The 24,322-nt window shown below is 40.8% G+C and overlaps 1 long non-coding RNA gene across 1 annotated transcript in view; it reads left to right on the plus strand.

The window, feature by feature from the left end:
• LOC125617630 overlaps window positions 1-7,509 on the plus strand; it is a 326,369-nt gene extending 318,860 nt beyond the window's left edge. The window contains exon 6 of the long non-coding RNA XR_007348711.1: window positions 5,277-7,509. This is a non-coding gene — a long non-coding RNA (uncharacterized LOC125617630). The remainder of the gene's footprint in view (window positions 1-5,276) is intronic.
• Window positions 7,510-24,322: the final 16,813 nt, after the last annotated feature.

Genomic DNA, 24,322 nt, shown 5'->3' on the forward strand with positions numbered 1-24,322 from the left:
CATGGAAGAAGGAGAGGTGGACCCTCAGCTCTGTGGGGAATGGGCTGGACTGGGCCAGATCCAGAAATGGCCTCTTGGAAGAACATATAGGTGAACCAGGAGGTGAAGTGTGAGCCGTAGGGAGCCTGGTCAGAATTGGGGAGTGTGTGCACCTTCTGTCCTCAGTCCCAGAGGTCAAAGAGCCCTGTGTCTGTGTTTGGAAACTGCAGTTCACTTGAGATGGCTGGTACACTGGGGGTTTTCAATTGCACACACCAGTAAATTTACTCCACTTCTCTTCCTTTTTTTTTTTCTTTAATCCCTGACCCCTTATTTCCTTGAGCTAGTTAAAATTGATTTCCAGACTTCTGAATAAGGGGCACATTGGAAAGATTGTCAATCAACAAGATTAGCAAGTAGTCAGGGGCCTTTCCAAGAGGACCGAATGATCTCAATCTCCATAGGAAGAACTTGGAGACTTTCAAGAGTCTTGAACAACCAGTGTTGTGGGTGTGTGCATGTGCATGCGCACACTTTAAGCTTCAACCCCAAACTAGGGAGTGGCTCTGCTTGTGTTCCGTGATTGGATCTAGGAATTCACGGATCCATCTAGAGAGCCATGGTTAGCAGACGTGGCAGCTGAGACCATGTCACACAGGCCACCCAAGCCATCTCACGTCTCATTGGTGAAATCTCTTTTGTTTCACACTTTAAAAAATGTTTCCATCTGAAAATTTTGAATTTCCTTCTCCAAAGACCTTCTGTGTCCCCCGCCCCCATCACACCTTGCGTCAGCATAAGTTTTCTCAAATACCATTAAAAAAACCAAACCAAACAAAACACCACTCTCTTGACTAGGATCTCTCAGAGACTCATTTCTGGTTAAAATGTTTAGTCCAGCCTCACAGCTGGGCACTCTGCGCTTCCCTCGGAGGACACCTCCATGTCCTCTGCCCAGGGCCATCCCTTAGCATGATGCATTCCAACTCAGCGGTTTTCCTTTGCTGTCCCTCCTGTGATTCTTGTCAAATCCTGTCTTGATTTCCCACTTCTTCCTCAAGTCCTGGCTACTACTGCTACTAGTGGACATCTGCTGAAAGTCTGCACAAAACTCAGTATTGGGCAAAGTACCTTACAGCCTCAATCCTCCAGAGCATCCGGTGGAGGTATTGCTCTATAGGCTGGGAAAACGGGGCCTCGTGAGCTAATGTTCTCACCTGAAGACCACACAAGAAAAAGTGCAGAACCAGAATTCAGAATTCAAGTTTAGGGCGGTGGCGGGCTGGAGCAGGGGCTCTTGGTCACCGTCCACTCTCCTCTCTCTTGTGGCAGGACCCGCCTGGCTCACAGCAAGGCCTGTAAGAAAGGTCTTTTCTGTGTTTTATTCATGCTTTGTTCCTTCTGTCCTTCAGTTTAGCTCCCAAGAGGGTTCCTCATCTAAAGCACCCCATTCTGATTATTCTATAGCCTTTATTCCCTCTAGCATGACATTGGGGTTTGGTCTTGCACCCCGGCCCTGTCGTGCCGTTGTTGATCCCTGGTTTTGTGTCTGTCATGCCTTATCTTTTCACCTCTACTGTGTTTTTAAATATCTATATGCTGCCTAGATCCATAGGTGTCCAACACTTATCAAATAAATGACTTCACTTTCTAGCATGTTCTCTAGGCTGATACTTCCCCCCCCCCCACACACACACACATAGTGGGAAGCTTAAAGGCAGCAAAACATATATTAAAACACACATATCTCATCTGTATAAATTTGCACTGAGTGGGGTGCTTCTCAGGGTAGAATCCACAGACCCTGGGGGATCCCTTACACCATTTCAGCAGAGGGAAAACTCGGTGGGGGAGGTGTCAAAATATTTTCAGCACATTAAATGTCATTGGACTTTTTAAAACTGCGTTGACAATGATGGCACAGATGCAATGATGGGATAAAACTGCTGGCGCCTGAGTATGGACCAAGTCACTGGTCCCAGACTGTGCTGAATGAACCAACCAACCAACCAACCAGTGCCCGTCTCACTGAAGAATGGCCTTGATATGGCAGTAAAAGTGATTAATGTTTTTAAACCTTAGACCTTGAGCACACATCCCTTCATCATGTGGGGGAAAGCAGGAAAGGGTCCCCACGATGCTTCTGCTGTGGGGTGCGGTGAGGGGGTGTCTGGAGGGCAAGTCGTCCTGTGATTGAGTTGTGCGCTGAACTAGCTGCTTTTTCATGAAACTCTGTTTTTAACTTGAAAACATCTGACAGACAGACTGGTTATTCAGACCTGGGTCTTTGGCAGACATTTTCTTTTAATAAATGAACGAAGGGAGCCTGTCACTTCTAGGAAAACAGCTGACAGCATTTGCTGCCAGGGAGCTTTCAAGCAAAAATTAGAGTTTTGGAAAACTCGTATCCAGCACTATGAGACTGACAGCTTCCCAAGGCTTCAGGATGCTTCGGGTGAGGCTGATGGTGATATTAACGCACATGAGTTTTGTTTTGCTGTTATGTAATGCATGTCAACAATTGGAAGACTTGCATAAATTAATGAAGTGATATTTTCCAAGTGATCAATGCACAAGAAAAAAAAAATTATTTCAAAGTGAAGAATAGATGGATGCATTTTAATATAACCAGTAGGAGAAAGTTTATCAATGTGGTTTCAGATTCCATAAAACAACTAACCTTTGAGAAGCTAAACTTGTTGAGTCTTGTCATACTATAGACGAATATCCACAATTACCAGACAAGGCTGTAAAGTACTCTGCCCTTTTCCAACTACATATCTGTGTCATACTGCATTTTCTTCTTATGCATCAACCAGAACAAAAATCTCAGCATATTAAAGGCAGAAACGGAAATGAGAATTCAGCTATGTTCTATTAAACCAAAGAGTGAAGAGATTTACAAAACTATAAACAATGCCATTCTTGTGACTGTATTCTTCTCCAGAAAATAGCTGCTTTTCATAAAATTATTTGTGACAACATGCATCAGATTTATTGTTGTTTTTAAAAAAAGAAGTAATAAATATTTTTTTAAATTATCAGTTTAAATTTCCAATATATTAAAATTTAATACATACAATCCTCATGAACAAAAGCATTTTGGGGTCCTCAATGTTTTTATAAGTTTGAAATGGGAAACCAAATCTTTTGAGAGCTATTGTTAAACACAGCTGTGGAGACAGTGTTGCAAAGGAGAAGTGCCATTGCTTCTCTTCTTTCTTGAAAAACTATCATCAACATCTACCTAGTTCTACAACCTGGTCCCTGTTGGCTCCTCTTCCTGAATATGGTAAAGATTCACCCACTTCTCTCCATCCCCGTCTCCTCTTCCTCGTCACAGTCCAGGTCACAGGAGGAATGGCTGTTTAGTTAGCTTTTTCACTGCTGTGACCAAAGGACCCACCCAGAACAACTGTAGAGGAAGAAAAGTTTATCTGAGGGCTCAGGGTTTCAGAAGTCTCAGTCCATAGACAGCAGGCTCCATTCCTCAGAGCTTGAGGTGAGGCAGAATATCATGGCGGAAGAGTGTGGCAGAGGGAAGGAGCTCATATGGTGATCAGAAAGCAGAGAGGGGAACTCTACTTGCCAGATTCAAAATGTCTACCCCAAAGCCACTCCCCCAATGCCCCACCTTCTCTAGCCATACCCCACTGGCCTTCAGTTACCACAAAATTAATCCCATAAGGTGATTAATTCACTAATTAGGTCAAGGCTCTTGAAACCCAATCATTTCTTCTCTGAAACTTCTTGCATTGTCTGACACGTGAGCTTTTGAGGGCACCTCACATCCAAACCACGACACTAGCATAATATCCCAGGTGTTTTCCACAACCCCGAGTAGTTCCCTCCTACGTTAAATCTCACTCTAGACTTGGCTATGTGGCTTGCCTGGACCAATAGAACCATGGCAACAGGATTTAGGAAGAGTCTTTGACAATCACCAGAGTTGGGACTTGGTCTCACCGACTGCTTTTGGAGTTTCACAATTGCCATGATATGAACACACCTGGCCAGTGACAGAGGTGTGACTCAGTCTCCTTTATCACTTCCTTAGCTTGGTACCTGGCAGTTGACTGTAAATAGGTACATCAGTGAGCCCAGCTCAGACCAGCAGAACTACTCAAGTGAACCCAGCCTAAGTTTCTGAACCACAGGAGTTTATGCTAAAAAATGGTTGTGCTTTAAGCCTCTGAGTTTTTGATTTGTTATTGTTTTGGTGTTGGGGGCAGTTTGTTAAGCAGCAGGTGCTAACTGATACACCACCATCATTCCCTGTCTGGGTTACTACAATGTTCCCTTCATTATCTCCTACCTTCTAATCTCTCTCTTCTCACTTCTCATTTTTTTTTTCATGCAGTCACTAGAAAGATCTTAGATGAAAACTTCCAATGGCCCTTCATTATCCTTGGAGTGAAATGTGAGCCCCATAGCTTGGATGGCTTACAGGCCCATGCTGATCTGGCCCCTGGTGACCTTTAGATGAGTTCATTTCAGTCTGTTTTGCTTCCTGAGCATCAGCCACATGACCACCTCTCTGCCTCAAGCATGGCAGCTTCTCCTTCACCCGGGGATCTTGCCCAGATCACAGTCCCTCTGGCTCTTTGCCTGAGTGGTTCATTTTCATCCTTCAGTCCTCAGATCAGAATTTGGTCCCTGGTGAGACCTTCTCTGACTGCTCGATCCTCGGTGTCGTCCCTGCTCTTCCCCGTCACAGATGTCCATCACTCCTCTTAACCCTCACCTCTCATTTATTATCAGAACTTCATCTCCTCTGTGCACTGATATGCTTCTAGCTCCTCCAGCAATGCTTGACCCATCAGAGGATTTCAGAAAATGCTCAACCAATTACTGATGAGTTGGGAAAGAGGGCAAAATCTCTCAGGGCTGGACCCACTCATAGAATCCTGTGTGGGGGGGCATACTTTGAGGAATGGCCTCTTTCCCCCAAATCTTGGCATCCTGATTCAAGAAAACACAATGTGATACAATATAGTGCTCTTTAAACTTGCTGATGCAAGAATCACTCATATTAATAAGGTGCAGAGCTTGGGTCCTATTGAATCAGAATCTCTGGAGCAGATACCTGGGAATCCATATTTAAGCCAAGTTATTCTTAGGATTAGCAGGTAGGGGCACCACTGCCCAAATGGCCATAGTGCAGGCTTAGAGTCAGGAAGTGCTGGTTTTCAGTCCTGCCCTGGGTCTTGCTGGTGGAATCACCTTAATTCTCTCCTTCCCCACTCCCTCACTCACTCATTTACTCACTCACTCTCTAATTCATTTCTTTAATGCAGTTTTATTGGGCACCAGCTATGCTCAGGCACAGCTCTTGGTGATGGAGATGCAAGAATGGGCAAGATCCATAAGGATCGGGCGCTTCATGGGACTCAGCTGGGGACAGGGAAGACAAAGGAGCAAAGTGATTTCAGGTAAGATAAATGCCATTTCCCAGATGAAAAATGAGAAGGCAGTCCAGGTGCTGGGTAGGTACTAGAGGATGTTTTCAGATTGGATGGTCAGGAAAGACCTCCTCTCTGAGAGAGTGGGCATTATGCTGAGATAGGATGAGAAGACTCTGGCCTAGAGATGATGGATTATGTCAGCATCCCAGACAGAGGGAGCATGCCGAGCCCCCAGCCTCAGTGAGTCTTCTTCCTCTGTAACACAGTAGGAACCAGTCACGCTCTTGGATTACTTAGGGGTATCTGATGCTAGAGCTCTGCAGTACCTGATACTCGATACTTGGTTGCTACTCAGCACTTTTTATATCCTTCTTATTTGGGGGCAGGAGATGAGATAACCACTCCTTCATTTCTGCAACAACTACTAAGGTGTGTGAGGCCTGTGCAGGTAAGAAGTTCTCTCCACAAGGGGCATATGGCCTGGGAGGTGTGCTGAAGCTTGCAGAGGGAATGGGCCAAAGCAGAGTGGGAAGTGATGTGTGGAATGATCCCCATCCTCCAAGGAGTTTTGATGGGACCAAAAGACAAGGTCTGGAGGGTGGCTCAATGCCCAGGGCCTCTTAGGATGCTCTTTCTGGGGCTATGTGGAGACATCAAGGTGTCAGAAGGACTAGAGGGGTTTAGAGAGGTGATTGAAATGGTCCTGGAGATGACCCAGGTTTATTGAGGATGGATTTTAATTGCAGGTTTTGAGTTACTTTTTCAGCACTAGAACTAAAAATCACACGAAGCCACATGGAACAATAGAGTTGATTGATTTAGTTCAACAACTGCTTCATCGGGACAGGGAATTAGGTATTTAATTGAATTGACTGGCTGTTGAGGAATTTTGTATTAGCAAAATCACTAAGGTATAGTGGTTTGGGCCATGTCCTTTCCTCATGTGGTCAAATTTGGTTTTGTTGGATGATCGTTTACCTCATAAACCATAGGACAAAAGGTTGGAATTGTTTTAATAAAATGCTGCAGTAATATCATTAAATAAGCTAGAAGCAATAATGTCAAAGCCAGTCTCTGGTAGTATCAGGAGCACTTGGGACCCTGTGTCACCAGAGTGGAAGTCATTAATATAATATTGTGGCTTTGAGCCAATTTTGAAGTTGTGAAAAACAAATTGTTGTGCCAACTCAAAAAGACAACTCTATGCATGTTTGGAATTACTAAATTGTATGCTTGACTTTGGTCAGAATTACTAGTGCATTTTGTATAGCACATGCTGATAAATAATAATCACACTTGAGCATTGTGAAGTATCAGTACAATTGCTCTCACGTTTGATATTTTCCTAAGTGTGTTTAAAATTTCTTTTAATTTACATTAAGTTTTTTGTTTCTTTTTCATATACTGTAAATAGATTACGAGCTGGTTAAATTCCAGATTATTTTTATGACCTATTTTTCACAGAAGGCTGTTTTCAGTCAAGGGCTCCCTCCCTCATCAGTTTTTATGAACACTGAAGGCTATTCTCATATTTGGAAAGGGACGAAGATTATTTTGAGATGAGTCAAAGTAGAAACATTTGTGGGCATCAAAGAAACCTTGACATTCCTAGAAAAAAATGAGCCCTATCTCTGTGTTTCCCTGGTCCCCCCCAACAATCCAGCATGCGTTAGGCAGGAAAGCGTTCAACCCAGGACAGCAGTGCGGAATGGCAGGGCCTACAGCACATCATGCCTCTGCTCGTCCCCATGGGCTGACCACAGACTCAGGAGAATCAGTCTCAAGTGCCGAGGGGAGTGTCGGGGCTGACTCTGTCTCTGACATCCGTGTGGGATTTGGGGGAAGTCGATCCAGATCTTTAAAATTTCATGTTCTTTTTCTTTTACAAAGTGAGGTGATTGGACTAGCTCTGTAGTTTTCAAACTTACTGTTGCTGTCACAGTTTTTCTTACACTCACTGGGGACTGTAAGAGAATGGAGCAGATCACAGTGAATGGTTCTGGTGGCAGGAGGTCATGAATGAGGCAGAAGCTCCTCTGTTCAACTCTTAGGGTTCCGAGGAACACAGTTTGAACATGCCCTGGCTAGAGCGTCTGGGATCCTAGCCCTCCACTGAAAATGGGCACTGGCCACGCTCCTGTTCACCACCTTCCAAGTGGTTAGTGTAAGAAACTAGCTTGGTAACTAACCTTACCAGCATGGTTATATTCTATAATATGTAAGACTTGGTCCACATCTTATTATTATTATTTTTTTACAATAAAATAAATGACTTTGGAATAACATGTGAAAATGGTTGTCATGTGGTTCTGATCTGAAAGCCTGGAGTGGTGCCATGCTGGGAAGAGCTAGAGTTTGGGGACAAGTAGAGCTATTTTCAAATTCTGGTTTGACCCCTATTAATCAGAGACAATTGCAGATGCATCAGTGAAAATCCCTCAGTCTGTTTCTTGTTAGTAAAGTGGGAAGAGTGAAACCTACCTCAAAAGTTTAGATGCTATCTACTCATAAAAGCTCCTACATAAATTAGTGAATAATAATTATAATAATACCGCCAAACATTTTAGAGGTTTTTTTTTTTTTTTGTGTGTGTGTGTGTAGACTTGTACAACATAGGCTATTTTAACTCTACCAAAGAAGTCACTTATCCATATTACCATTTTAAAAGTGGTATCACTTTGTCTACATGACTAAGTCAACAGGAAGAAAATTAAATGAGGGAAGGGGACCTTTCTCCGCCATACTGAACATGTAAGAATGTATTTATTTTCTTGAAATATGTGTTCTCTTTATCTTTCATATTTCCACCGTTGCTAGAGACACAGGTAGAAGACGTGTCTATCTCTTAGCTATTCTAAAATCAACAATGGTCAGAGCATGAAACCGAAAGGCCCTTATCTTTGGCCTTGGTCCTTGGCTGGAGATGTCAGAGGCAGGGACCCGTGGGGGTGGGGAACAGTTCCCAGGGGTAGCTCCCTCTGTTCCAGTCAAATATTGCCATCAGTGGATTAGTGCCCATTGTTTTCCAGATACCATGATACTTTTTAAAAATATGTAAGGGTTGGTGATGTGGCTCAGTGGTAGAGTGCTTGCCTACCATGCACAAGGCCCTGGATTCAATCCTCAGTATCTCTCTCTCTCTCTCTCTCTCTCTCTCTCACACACACACACACACACACACAAATAATAATATTTAAAAGTTAGAAATGCAATTTTTTGTGAAATCTTTTCATTTTAAAAGTTGACTTTATAGATAGGCAGGTAAGGAGGAGCAGGTTGTGGGCTGAATTAGAGTCTAGTGCGGATGTGGGCCTCAGACCCAGCTTTGAGATGATGCTAGTAGGAGAACAGATGGGTGTTGGTGGGTGTCTTGGGTGCTGTGGGGGAATTATTACTGGAGGCCCAGTCTGCCTACTTCTATTCTGTCCTCCCTGCTCTGTCTGTTGGGACTCCCAAGGTAGAAACAGACACAGGATAATAACGAGTAGGAAGTAGAATGCAAAGCCGGACTCCTGACCCTCCAGTGCAACCGGGGCGCCACAGCCTGCAGGCAAAGTGAGGCCTCCTTCTCCCTCTGCCCTCCCTGCCCCGCCCCCTCCTGCCTGTTCCCACCCCCATGGCTCTGCATCTAGTCCTCGGGACCTGGTTCTCCCAAGTGCCTGCAGAGAGGACAAGGCCCAACAGTGCCCAAGTCCACTCGTTCACTCTGCCACACAGGACTGGAAGGGGCTGTGAAGTGGGGAGAAAGGAGCCTGCCTTCACCGGGCAGCACGCCCACAGACCAATGCGAGGCGTCCCGTCTGCGTCTTTGGTGACTGCAACTGGTGAGCAGAAAGGAGAACTGGTCTCCTTTCTGTGGGGGTGGATCAGAAGCAAGGGTGGTAGGAGATGCTTCCTGGGGTGAAAAGTGAGAACAACTGTGACCTTGGGTCATTTTATTCTTTAGCTGCTAAGTAAAGTCTTCCTACCAGCCCTGTCACTCTGTCACTTGTGTCTCTAGTCTATGAGCAGGAACCAAGGAGCCCTGCTCCCTGCCTGGTCTCCATCAGCGGGTCCCTTCCCTTCCTCTTCCGTCCTGTTCAGCTGCAGCCATGCTTTTCAAAGGCCTGCACCCTGGCCAGGAATGACGGCTTCAGGCTAGACTAGACTCCCTCATCTGACCTTCCAACCCCTTTCCCTCCCTCCGAGTCTGGTCCAAGAGGCTTTTCCGGGGGTACCTTTGGGGACTGCCCATTGTGTTCTTCTGGGTTTGGGTAGGTGGATTTCTCTCCAAGGAGATGCTGATGCCAAACCCGCCAACGCCCCCATGCTCTGCTCCTTTCCTAGGCAGGGCTCCGGAGAGCCAGAGGCCTGTGTTAGGAAGAAGGACTATTGTTACTAGAACCCTCCCACTAAAAAAAAGTGGGGTGCCAAATTTTGTGATGACTATAATTACAATAAAATATTTACTTGTCAGAAAGTACTAGAAAGAAATATTCTAAAAGTCACTATATTAACTATATTAGAAGGTAGAGATTGATAGGAGATTCTCTCATAACTTTTTATAAAGTTCTTATATTGCTTTGATAATTACACCGAACAACAGAAAAGTAATGAGTTTCATTATTTAAATGGTAGGCTCTAGTTGATGAAGAACATCCGTAATAATCCAAATTTAAAATTCTCCAGCTTTATAAAAATAAAAGAGGAAAAATGTCAAGAGGAAATAGAAGATAAGTAGGCTAATAGATTACTTGCAGGATTTGTATAGGTTGTCTATGTCAATGGAAGATAAGCATTAAAACTTTCCTATCTATTGAATCAAGAACCTAGATGATAAACTGCAATCATTTAAGGATATCATTTTCCAAAAAGGAATTTTCCCTGATCTTTCTTACCAAGCCTGTCATTAGAGATGAGCTTTTAAGGTTTATTCTTTTATTTAAAAAAGAAAGGAAAAACCCACTAAGTCAACCTTAAAAAATAAAGAGGGAGAAAGAAAAATGCAGCCTCTGATAGATTGCCCAGTTGAGAATTATTTACACGAAAAATCCTGCCTAAGCATAATTTTTCGAGATGACATGTGCTTTGAAAATACAATGTGATTTCATCTTGAATGTAAAACTGTCTCTTTTTTTTTTTTTTGCTGACACCGAGAGATACAGAACCTGCTGATGTAACACAGATGGCAGTGGGTTCAATCAGTCCTGAAGCCTATAAATCCATGTGATATACAGTATATGGTGTAGTATCGAGAAAGACACCATTGATTTATGTAATTGGAAATTTGAGCAATACAGTTTTACTTAATTATGTTTGTTTTCCGCCCTGAGAGCCTGCGTCTCGGACAACTGGGGGAGGGTTTGATTCGCACAGAGCTGCGTTTTCACCCACCCCAGTCCTCCTTTTGAGTACAACGCAGGGTCTAACAGCCTTGTCTTTGTGGTTCTCCGAGTGCAAGAAGGAGCAGTTTGCTGGACAGTGAAGGCAAATCCTGCTTCAAGGATTCATGAATAAAGCTCCAGGAAGGGGGACTGAAACCATACCCAAACCAACCCCAAACAGATAAAAGCAGCTCGCTCCCCAGTTTCCTGAGATTATTCACGTTTCACGTTTATCTCTTTCTATAAATGGGGATATGATCCTTTATTTTAGAAAGAATACTTGTATATTAGCTCCTTGGGTGCAGAGAAGATGCAGCTCAACACGTTTGTTGAATGGGTGGGTCTCCCTCCGGTGGAATCCTCGGAGCCGGGCCAGCAAGCCTGTCTCAGATGCTGCCTTTGTCTCTCCACTTCCTGGCTGCAAAACCTGCAGAGGCTCAGCTTCACAGAGAGCCCATGTTTATTATTTAGGGTTTGCTGTAATTAGACTCATCTCTGATTTTTCCAGGCTTATCACCTGCTCTCTGATAATCCCTCTTCTTTGACCTTTGGTGACTCACTTCCGTACGGAGGAAGTGCATGCCAGAGGCAGCAGTGGGGATGTCTGCACCCTCCTTAGGGCTCCTATGAGGAGTTTGCACAAGCTTCCGATCACAGAAGTGGTCTCCCTCCACCTGCAAGGGGTCTACCTTCACCTGCAAGTGGTCCTTCCTGACCTGCACACCATTTCTTAACACCCTCCTTGAAACTCATAGCACCCAGTACCTGTACTTCTTTTTCTTTTATTAAAAATTTTTATTAAAAATTTACTTATCTTAATATGGTGCTGAGGATTGAACCCAGGGCCTCACACATGCTGAGTGACAGCTCTACCACGGAGCCCCAGCCCCAGCCCCAGGGCCTGTACTTCTGATTTTGCCCTCTTACCTATACTTTCTTGTAAAATCAGTTGCGTTGTTGCTATATTTACATATAATTTTTGTCCTGTACTCCAAAGCAGATGACCTTATAAAATTGTTTAGGTCAGCTTTTTCACCATTGTGACCAAAAGACCTGAAAAGAATAATTTTAAGGGGAAAAGTTTATTGAGGGCACATGGTTTCAGAGGTCTCAGTCCATAGATGGCCAACTCCATTGCTTTGGGCCTGTGGTGAGGTAGAACATCATGGTGGAAGAATGTGGCGGAGGAGAGCAGCTCAGATGGCACCAGGAAGCAGAGAGAGAGAGAGAGAGTACTACTCTGCTCAACAAGGACACAATATAAACCCCCAAAGCATGTCTCCTGTGGGCCCACCTCCTCCGGTTACACCCTATCTGCCTACAGTTACCACCCAGTTAATCCCCATCAGAGGATTGATGTGCTGATTAGGTTGAGGCTCTCAGAACCCACTCATTTTACCTCTAAACTTTCTTGCTTTGTCTCACACATGAGCTTTTGGGGGACCCCTCACATCTAAACCATAACAAATATTTTGGAGTACCAACAGAGCCTAACACAGTGCTAAGTGTGTAATAGGTGTTATGGGTTGGGTTGTGTCCTCCTGCCCCCAAATTCATATGCTGAAGTCCTTACACTGAGTGCCTTAGAATGTGTTCTTGGAATTTGGAAATAAGGTTGTTGTAGATATGATGTAGTTCAGTAGTATCAGCCCTTAGTCCAGTGTGAGTGGTGTTCTTAGAAAAATAAAAGAAATTTGAAGACAGAGACACATACTTGGGGAGAACATGAAAGCAGGTATTGGGAATGTCAAAGATTGCCATTAAGTCACCAGAAGCAACAGAGACCCCTGGAATGAATTCTGTTTTAGAGTTCTCAGAAAGAACCAACCTTAATGACACAATAATCTTTAACTTCTGTCCTCTAGAATTGGGAGAGAATACATCTCTATTGTTTAAGCCATCCAGTTCATGGGATTTTGTTAAGGCAACTCCAAGAAACAAATGCTACATGCTTAAAATGGACTTATTAAATTGAATACATTGAGAGAGAGAAAGGGGTAAATTGCTCACTGTGGACTTCTTTTTTTAAAAAATAAAAAGTATATTTGTTAAAACAAAAATTTTAAAAATTATCTTTGATTTTTAAAGCAGTTTTAGGTCCACAGCAAAACTAAGTGGCAGGTTCAGAGTTTCTGCCCCCACATATGTATAGTTTCTTCCACTGTCAAAACCCCTCGCTCGAGTGTTATGTTTATGACACACACTGACACATCATTATACTTAACACCTATAGTTATCATGAGGGTTCACTCTCGGTTGTCACTTAGATGCATTGTAGAGTATTTGAGAATTGTATAATGATAGGTATCCACCATCATGTATCACACAGACTATTTTCATTTACCTAAAAATCCTGTGTTCCACTGTTCATCCCACTCTCCTAACCATGGTAATTACTTATCTTTTTACTGTCTATAGTTTTACCTTTGCTAAAATGCCATGCAGGTGGAATCAGATTGGCTTCTTTCACTTAAAAGTTGAGTTGAAAGTTCCTTTGTGTCTTTTCATAGCCTGCTGGCTCATATCCTTTTAGCACTGAGTAGCATCACATTTCTGGATATACCACAGTTTATTTATATATTTGCCTACCGAGGACATCTTGGTTGCTTTTAAATTTCAGAAATTAAAAACAGAGTTGCTGTAGGCATCTGTGTGCAGGTTGTTGTGTGGCCATAAATTTTCAATTAATTTGGGTAAATACTAAAGAGCATATTATTGGATCATTTGGTAAGAGTATGTTTAATTTCCCAAGAAATTTCCAAATTGTCCTTCAAAGTGGCAGCACCCTTTTGTATTCCCACTAGCAATGAATGAGAATGTTCTTGTTCTATATCCTTGCCAACATTTGGTATGTTCTGAGTTCAGAATTTTATTCATTCTAAAAGGTACACAGTGGTATCTCATTGTTGTTTCAGCTTACATTTCCATAGTGACACACAATGTTGAATATTTTCTCACAAGATCACTTTCCATTTGTATTTCTTCTTTGCTGAGGTTCCTGTTCAAGTATTTGCTCAATTTTTATCAGGTTGTTGTTGAATTTTAAGAATTATTTGTATGTTTTAAATAAAAGTCCTTCTCAAATATATCTTTTGCAAATATTTTCTCAGTCTGTGTCATCTTATTCTTTTGAAGTATTTGGTAAAGAAGCTTTAAATTTTAATGAAGTGCAGCTTATCAATCATTTCTTTCAGAGATCCTACTTTTGATGTGGTGCCTAAAAAGTCATTTCCATATCCAAGCTCATCTAGGTTTTTGTCTTGTTGTTGTCTTGAGTTTTACTGTTTTTTATTTAGGTCTACAATACATTTTCATTAATCTTTGTAAAGCATATAATGTCTGTGTGTTTACATTTTCTTTCTTCCTGTAGGTGTCCGGTTGTTCTAGTACCATTTTTTGAAAAGGCTCTCTTGCTTCATTTATATCCTTTGGTCCTTTGCCAAAGGTCATATGGTTCTTGTCCTGGGCTATTGTTTGTCTGTTCATGTATCAATACTACATTAACTTGATTACAGTAGCTGTATAGTGCGTCTTGAAGTTTTGTAGTGTCAGTTCCTTGACCTTGTTCTCCTTCAATATTGAGTCGGTTTCTCTGGTCTTTTATCTCTTCATATAAACTTTAGAATCAATTTGCCAATAACCATAAAGTAACTTTTTTGGATTTTGATTGTTATTTCCTTGAATTTGCATGTAAAGCCAGGAAGAACTGGCATCTTGATAATATTGAATTTTTCTATCCACAAACATGGAATACCCCTCCTTCTATACAGTTCTCTGATTTCTTTAATCAGTTTTGTAGTTTTCTTCATATAGATCTTGGATGAATTTTATTGGAATTATACCTTTTTGGTGTGCTAATGTAAATAACATTGTGTTTTTAATTTCAAATTCCATTAGTTCAGCGCTGATTGATTTTTGTACATTAAACTTGTATCCTGCAACCTTTCTACAATTGTTTATTAGTTCCTAGAGATTTTTGTTGATTCTTTCAGATTTTTCACCCAGACTATCATGTATGTCATCTGGGAACAAGGAGAGTTTTATTTTTTCCATCAATTTGAATGTCTTTACTTTTCTTGTTGTCTTTAATTCCACTGGGTAGGGCTTCTTATATGATGTTGAAAAGGAACGATGTGAGGGAAGATGTTTCCTTTCTTTTTGATCTTAGCAGTCAATAGATGTCTGTCATGTCAAATGATTGAGTTATGTAGTTATATGTGGTTGAGTTTATCTATATCCTTACTCATTTTCTTCTTGCTGAATCTGCCTATTTCTGGTAGAGAGAAGTTGAAGTTCTCACTATCATAGTCGACCCATTTATTTATCCTTACTGATATATTAGTTTTTGTCTCATATGTTTTTTTGTTCTTTTTAGTTATACATGACAGTAGCGTGTAGTTCAACATTATACAAACATGGAGTATTATTTCCCATTCTTGTGGTTATATGTGTTGTGGAATTACACTGGTCTGTAATCATATACGAACATAGGAAAGTTATGTCTGATTCATTCTACTGTCTTTCCTATTCTCATCCCCCAACTCATCCCTTCATTCCCCTTTGTCGAACCCAATGAACATCTATTCTCCCCCTCCCCATGTGTTAGCATTCACATTATCATAGAGAATATTTTGCCTTTAGTGTTTTGGGATTGGCTTTTTCACCTAGTGTGATAGTCTCTAGTTCCATTTACTGGCAAATGCCATAATTTCATTCTTTGTTATGGCTGAGTAATACTCCATTGTGTGTATATACCACATTTTCTTTATCCATTAACTATTGAAGGGCATATAGGTTGGCTCTATAGCTTAGCTATTGTGAATTGAGTTGCTGTAAATATTGACATGGCTGTGTCACTTACCATGCTGATTTTAAGTCCTTTGAGTAATGCCGAGGAGTGAGATAACTAGTGGTGGTTCCATTTCAAGTTTTCTGAGGAATCTCCATACTGCTTTCCAGAGTGCTTGCAGTTTACAGTCCCACCAGCAATGTATGAGAGTACCCTTTCCCTACATCCTCATCAACATTTATTATTTCTTGTATTCTTGATAATTGCCACTCTGACTGGAGTAAGATGGAATTTAGTGTAGTTTTAATTTGCGTTTCTCTAATTGCTAGAGATGTTAAATATTTTTTCACATATTTGTTGATCATTTGTATTCCTTCCTCTATGAAGTACCTGTTCAGTTCCTTTGCCCATTTATTGATTGGGTTATTTGGTTTTTTGATGTTAAGTTTTTTGAGTTGTTTATATAGCCTGGAGGTTAATGCTCTATTTGAGGAGCAGGTGGCAAAGATTTTCTCCCATTCAATAGACTCTCTCTTCACATACTTGATTGTTTCCTTTGCTGTGAAGAAGCTTTATAGTTTGATACCCTCCCATTTATTGGTTCTTGATTTTACTTCATATGCTTTTGGAGTCTTTTTGAGGAATTTGGTTCCCAAGTTGACATGATGGAGATTTGGGTTATTGTTGCTTCTTGTAGGTGCAGGGTCTCTGGTCTAATGCCTAGGTCCTTGATCCATTTTGAGTTGATTTTTGTGCAGGGTGAGAGATAGGGATTAAATTTTATCCCACTATATATGGATTTCCAGTTTTCCCAGCACCATTTGTTAGAGGCTACCTTTTCTCCAATGTGGGATTTTTGCAACTTTGTCCATTAATGAGATAACTGTATTCATGTGGATGTGTCTCTGTGACTTCTATTCTGTACCATTGGTCTTCACTTCTGTTTTGGTGACATTACCATGCTGTTTTTGTTACTATATCTCTGTAGTATAATTTAAGGGCTGGTATTATGATGCCTCTTGCTTCACTTTTCATGTGAAGGATTGCTTTGGATATTCTGGGCCTTTTATTTTTCCAAATGAATTTCTTGAGTACTTTTTCTATTTCTATGAATAATGTCTTCTGGAATTTTAGTAGGAATCATATTAAATCTGTATAGAACTTTTGGTAGTATGTCTCATATATTTTGATCTCGAAAGCAGATTCCCTCAATTTTATAAATTAAAAATTGTTATTTATATTTATTACTATTAGCCCTAACTTATATGCGTCTTTATATTTAAAATGGGTTTCATGTAGATAGTATATAGTTGGGTGTTTTTCCCTCCACTCTGACAGTCTGTCTTTTAATTGGTATATTTAGACCATGGATGTTTAAAAGGACTATTGCTATGGTTGGATAAGTACATACCACATTTGTTTCTGTTTTCCATTTATTGCCCTTGTTCTTTGTTCCTATTTTTGTCTTCTACTTATTTTCTCTCTTTTGGAGGTTTTAGCTGCGTACTTCATTTCATTCTATTTTCTCTCTTTTTATGTCATTATCGGTCACACCATTTTTAACAGGTGTTTGTGGTGGTTGCTCTGGGGTTTTCAATATACATTTGTAACTAGTTCAAGTACACTGTTAGGCAATGCTACACCATGTCACACACAGCATAAGTAACCTTGAAATAACAAAATAATCCAAATTCCTCCCTCCTATCTTGGGTAAATGCTTTCATTTTTTTAATTTTATGCTAGTGTAAAAAATTCTCAAATACCTTGTTGCTATTATTTTTTTTGAACCAACTTATCTCTTAGATCAATTATGAATAAGAAAAATCAAAATTTTATCCTCCCTTAACTCTTCTCTGATGCTCTTCCTTTATGTAGATTTAAGTTCTGATCTGTATCATGTTCCTTCTTTCTGAAGAACTTCGTTTAACGTTTCTTGGAACACAGCTCCACTGGAAGCAGATTCCCCCAGTTTTTATTTGTCTGGGGAGGTCTTCATTTCCCTTCACTTTTGAAGGATAATCTCTCAGAGTATAGGACTCTAGTTTGGTGGGATTTTTTCCAATAATACTTTATTTCACTTCACTCTCTTCCTGTTTGTTGATTTCTGAATATAAACTGGATGCTATTTTCATCTTTGTTCTTCTGTGTGTAAATTTTTTTTCTGGCTTCTTTCAGGATTTTTTTCTTTATCCTTGATTTTCTGCAATTTAATTGTCATATGCATATGATCAGTTTTCCTCCCTTTATCCTTGTATTGACTTTGAGTTACTACTGCGAAATGCCTGAGGCAACTTGTTTATAGCAAGAGAAGGTTTTTAGCTCACTGTTTTGAAGATTCCAGTCCAAGATCAATAGGTCCCATGACTGTGGAGCTCTGATAGGGGCACTGGGTGACAATGACAGGGAGCTTGTGGCAGAGCAAGCTATTTATGTCATGAACCAGAAGGCAGAGAGACTGAGAGACTATTAGCCCTTTACCTATAACTTATATGCGTCTTTATATTTAAAATGGGCTTCATGTAGATAGTATATAGTTAGGTGTTTTCCCCCGCACTCTGACAGTCTGTCTTTTAATTGGTATTTTAGACCATGGATGTTTAAAATGACCCCCTCAAGCACATATCCAAAAGGCCCAAGGACTTCTGCGAGGCTCCACCTCCTGAAAGTTACGCTACCTTTCAATAGCACCAATGCATCCAAATCAAAGCATTTCTTCTTGGAATTCTCTTAAGTTCCAGGATCCGTGGTTTGATTTCTAACACCAGTTTGGGGAAAGTATCAGTCATTCTTGTATCAAATATTTTTTTCTGTCCCTTTCTTTCTTTCCCTTCTGGTATCCTTTGGATTCCTTCTTAGATTCCCATCTCTTCTCGCCATGCCCCTCTGTTCTGGCATGCCCACTGTTGTATCCATTAAGTGCTTAGCATATGTCAGTCCTTTTTGGGCTGCTAAAACAGAAGACCTAAGACTGAATGATTTATAAAGAACAGAATTTAATCTCTTATACTCCTGGAGGCTGGAAAGACTGGTATCAAGGCCCTGGAATCTCATGTGCCTTGTGATCTCAGGGCAGAGGTGAAAAGACAAAAAGGGACATGATCTGGTCTTCACAGGTAGAAGAGCAGGAGATAGTGAACTCACTTCCAAAAAACCCTTTGTGTAATCATATTAATCCCTTCATAAGAGCAGGGTCTCCTGACCTAACACCTCCCATTAAGCTTCACCTCCCAACCTTATTGTTTTTATATGAGCTTATTGTATTATATAAGCTTCTAACACATGAATTTTGGAAGGGACATAAGCATTTAAGCATCAGAAGCATATTAATCATAGTGTTTTAAAATTCCCTAGTCTGGTAATTTTAACACCCCTTCCATATTGGAATCAGGTTCTGATGCTTGCTCTGTGTCTTCAAACTGTTTCTTTTAATTAAATTTTTGGCTTTTAGTATGACTTGTAATTTTTATTGATAGCCCAGACACAATATAGTGGGTAAAACAGAAAAACAAAATAAAACAAAACTAGGTAAATAAACCTTTTGTAATGTGGTGGTGAGGTTAGTGAGAGGGAAAGCATCCTATAGTCCTAAGATTAATGTTCTATCTTTTAGTGAGCTTGTGCCTCTGGACGGTGAACTTTACAAATGCTTCTCGGGCCACATTCCAGGCGGGACAGGAGGACTAGACTGGGGTCGAATTAGGTAGTTCACTTCTCTCATATGGAAGCCTCTGGCATGCTGGAGTTGGGTATTTTCCTTCCCCAAGTTAAGTACAATAAAACACCAATAGTTTTGGTTTTTAAAGTAGCTTCTTTTGAAGGAAGGAAAGAACTGATGATGTTCTGCCATATTTCAAAATGGTTCCCTTCCTCTTCTCTTTCTGGAAGCAAGAAGAGATTTTCCTCTGATACTCACTGTGAGAACCAGAGGTAAAACCTACAAAAGCATGGGTCTCCCCTAGGACTGGCCCTCTGGAGTTTTTATTCCTGAGACTGTCGATGCATAACTTCCAGAAATCTGTCCATATTTTAACTTGGGTTTCCTATACCAGCACAGGTCTCTGTGAGTTGTGATTCTCTGTGTCCGCCTGACTCTTTACTTCTGAAGGCAGTGGCATGGCCTGTGACCTCACTTTTCTGGAAGACCTAGGAAGAGTGTGGATTTTTCAGTTTGTTTAGCTTTCTACTTGTTGTTAGCACAGAGTGACAAATTCCAAGCTCTTTCCATGCTGCACTAGAACTCAGAAGCCTTGTGGGCTTTTTACTGATGTGTGTTGCACACAGCAATTCTGACTATGTGTTTAAGACAAGACTGGACTCATTTTACTTTGAATATAATGTAATTTTAGAATAATAATCCATTGCTGGAACTTCAATAGGAGTTCATTAGATATAATGGGAGTTTGGATTAAAATAGCAGAAAAATGTTTCTTGGATAAATTAATTGCTACAGGAAATAATCAAATTTAATTCATCAAAATAGAACAAAAATTAGGTAAATTTAATCATTAATATTTTATTAAGAGCTGAGTGTGTTTAGAAATAGTAAAACATTTCTTTCATTTTTTTCCCCTGGTCTAATATATGGCATGCAAAATATCCCTATTAAAAATGGACAGTCTATTTTTATTACTTTGGGGATTACACAGTCACCCAATATTAGAAGTCATGCAGGATTATTATAGTAGGTGAGCACTCAGATTGTCCTTGCCTGTCTCACAAACTCTTTTATTCATTAATAACTATAAAGTCTCCCATTGCATAGGACTTTTTCTTTACTAAGTGGAAGAAAAGCATCACTATGCCTTTTGTAGTTGAGTTCCATTGTAATTTGGAATTGAAGTGTCTCCCTAAGGCTCATGTGTTGAAGGTTTGGTCCCCAGTGCAGCTGTGTTCAGAGGTATAGCTTTTGGGAAGTGATTGGATCACGAGGGCTCTGACCTTGAGAGTGGATTAATCCATTGATGGATTAATCATTTTATAGCATTATTGAGAAGTGGTGTAGACTACAGGAGGTGGCCTCCTGGGAGGAGGTAGGTCACGGGGGCATGTTCTGGAAAGCCATAGTTTATCCCTGGACCCTTCCTTACTTTGTCTCTCTTTGCTTCCTGGGTACCACATGCTCCCCTCCATGATGTTCTGCCTCAACAAAAGTTAAAAGTGAAGGGGCCAAGTGGTCATGGACCGAAACCTCTGAAACCACAAACCAAGATGAATCTTTTTTCTTTTCAGTTGGTGTTCTCAGGTATTTTGTTCTCAGCAATGGAAAGCTGACTAATAAGTTGTTTGGAATTAGGCTGCCCTAAAAATTAGTATTTGTTTCCCTTTGTACAACTCTGATTTTTTGAGAACTGGGGCCTATATTTTATCTTCAATGACATAGTGCAACATTTTTTCATTTTTTGTTCAGCTACTTAGAAAATGACTTATGACTTTTAAAATGTTTTAATGTATAATGTCCTTCAGTTATAGAAGTATTGAATAGTAATATTTAAAATGAAAAAAACCCTGCGATATCCTGAATCTATATTGAATGTACGTAACTGTATGATAACATAGGACACAGATAGGTGAATAAATTTCATATGTCAAGTAAGCTTCTTTTCTGGGGCACAGCCTGCATTCAAAGACAGACACATTGTCGGAATACACACACACACACACACACACACACACGTTTAAGATGATAAACTGCCAGTTTAAACAGCTATGTTTCTTCTGGTTTTTTGCCCACAGAATAACTCTTCCTAACTCATGGGAGGCTCTTTGGGAAAGACAGTGAAGAGACTAATTCTTCAGAGATTAGACATCTTTTCATGGTCAGAACAGTCAGATGGGGTTCGTTTTGGGGATATGATTTATTTACATAGTTGGAGAGCTTTAGTCAATTGAAATATTTTGTTAAAATATATTCCTGGCTATAGCTGTGATTCTTTGGAAGTGGAGAAATAAGTTTCCTTGCATCGGGATTTCATTAAGCTCTAGATTTTCTCAACTTTTCCTCTTACCTGTTTCTCAGTTTTCGTACTTTCCAGTGTGGTGAACTGACGCAGGCCTCATGATGCCCGTTTATCTATTATGGATTTATGTGGTGCTCTGTAGGCAGGTATTGTTCTTTTTGATGAGATGCTAGAAAACCTTGAGCCTTGCAGAATTGGCAGAGTTTTTATGTTTGGCTTGTTCAGTCTCAGAAGAGTGAGTGTTCATCACATTTTCCTCAGAGAGGAGTCCAGAAGGCTACCTTGCCTTTTACCGTGGAGACAAAGGGCAAAACAGACAACATCCCTAGTTGCTATTCAGCATAGCTCTGATTCAGGCTCTGTGTCAGTTGGCTGTACCCCACATCGCCTCCTCTCTAGTAGGAAGACTTAGAGATGCATTTACAAGGGACGAGGGCCCTGGTCTGTGGCCATCAGTCAAGTCTGCTCCCTGTAGGCCTCAGCACAGTCCAAGGAGCAGTTGTCCCAGCTGCACACATAGAGGAGGGGAAGGGAAGGTGGAAAGATGTCATGTGTAGAGAGAAGGAAGTGAGCATATCTCTTGCCTGCGGGTCTTTTCCTACTTGACCTTCCTGCAGTGAAGGAATAGTAAAGATCGGCATTCATGGTCAAACACACACTCCAAACTCTTGCAAAATAATGACAGGATCGCAGTTGCATTTTTTGTTCAGGATAAATAAGTGTGAGAATTGTTGGGTGAAATGAAACTTTATTTCCAACTCCCCCTCACCCCACCAAATAACCTTCCTGAATAAGAAATGTATTCAATTTATAGTTTTCTGATTTACAGAAATGACGTAAGAAACAGTGTCAGGTGGTAATTTGTCACTCAATTCTATAGCATTTAGTTACATGTGACCAATTATATTACCCAACCTGATCAAAACTGGTACTGTGTGTGCTTATCAATAGCTAATGTGTGGGTATACGCATAGAATCAAACAGTATAGACCTGAGGTGTTCATTTCTGTTGTGATAGTTACAGCATTTTTTGAGGTTCTGGGGATCAAACACAGGGCCTCACACATGCCAGGCAGGTGCTCTACTACTGAGCCACACCCAGATCCCTGGCCGCCCAAATATTTCATATAGTTTCAAAAATATCAGAATCACATTCCCCTCACCATCCCTTCATTCCTTTTTTGTTTGTTTGTTTTTCTGCACACCGATATATTTCTTTTAACTGAGAGGCTGACATATGAGAGGAAGTTTGTCCTGACAGAATTTCCAGATTAGTGCAGTGGATGAATTTCATGAACTCTGGTGAGAAAGATAACTCCTACAACGTTTCTGGGACTTCAGCAAACTGATCAGGAAAGATAGTAGGATTTGAATGTGTTTCTCAAATGCCAAGTGATTTTTATGCCTCCCTTCCCGTTCCAAGATCTACCCAGGCTAGAGGTAAACAAGTCCTGGTATAAAAATGCTAGTGTTTTTGTTTTTTTTTTTTTTTTGATTGATTTTTATTTTTAAAATACTTTTGTCTCAGATCTCCAAACCAGAAAAGCAACAGGGATTCAAACCTTTCCCCCTTCTCGCTGGGGCTCTTGGCAGCGGCAGCACTTACCTGTTGTACCCATCATCCCCACTTATTCCGGGCAACTGGTACGTTTGCTGCGTTCCTTCCTCCATGCTCACAAAGGAGCAGTGTCTGGGAGCAGCGTTCCTCCGTCTCTGCTCCGGAGAAACTTGCAAGGACTGGTCGTAATGGGCTCCGTGGCTCATCTTCCAGAACCACACCCCAAAGATCTTCTCTCCTTTGTCACAAGTCAAGACCCCAAAGAACTTCCGCTTTCTCCTCCTCGGGAGGAAAGGGTCTGCCACCAAAGAACATGTTTCATCCCCGTTTGGAGAGCTCATGGCATTCTCTTTTTGGAGGGGAATTGTTAACATTGGGTCTGGGGTCTGTCTCTGCATCCATTTCCTTCAAAGTTTCTCTCAAGAGGTTGAATTTAAAAAACACATAAATAAAATTCAGAAAATTCAACTATCCAGCTCAGCTTTCCCCTTTTGCTACAGTTGAAGCTGTATGGTTTATTATTAGGATTGAGCAGAAGCATCTGCATATATTACAAATAATCCTGCAAATTTCAGTATTAGCCACCCATCCACCTAGGCCAACAACAATGCAAGTTTTATTGTTACATTTCAGGATCAAGTTTTGGAGGGAAGAAAATCCAGAAGAGTGATTAGTCTAGTTCAGTCATCTGTACTGATTTGTAGTGGTATACTGCAGCAGACAGTTAAATGCTCATTTTGCCCTCAGTTTCTGTTTCATAATGCCAATGAGTCATCAGTTCCTTTGTTTAGTAAATCGGCATTTAGCTCCTAGTGTGCACTATGCATCAGGCTAGGGACACCTCAGCAGACAAGGAGACCATGAACTTGACCCCACATCCTTACAATCCAATGGCTGTAGGTAATATCAATAAGTAACTTCATCATAACTGCCCATCTCAATTTAGGAAGCTTGTTAAGATCTAGCACTTCTGGTTACTTTCAAGATGAGAAAATAGACGATTTTGAAAAACAGAAGGCAATACAGAGTGATGGCGGTCTATGTTATGTGACTTTTTGAAAAATGTTAATTTATAATGTTCTGGGGTTTGCTAGGAGGCCGCAAGTGTTGTAAAAAACTGTATCTGCTTATTAAGGCAAAATGGTTAATTTTGATATGTTTACTTTGTATACAATACAAATAAAATACCTATAATACATTCGTTCTTTCTAGGGAGTCAACATCGAGTGTGGAATGCCAATGTCAGGGAGTCCTGGAGAGAGTCTCATCTA

The sequence above is a fragment of the Marmota marmota genome, unplaced genomic scaffold, assembly GCF_001458135.2.
Source record: "Marmota marmota marmota unplaced genomic scaffold, marMar, whole genome shotgun sequence".
Lineage (NCBI taxonomy): Eukaryota > Metazoa > Chordata > Mammalia > Rodentia > Sciuridae > Marmota > Marmota marmota.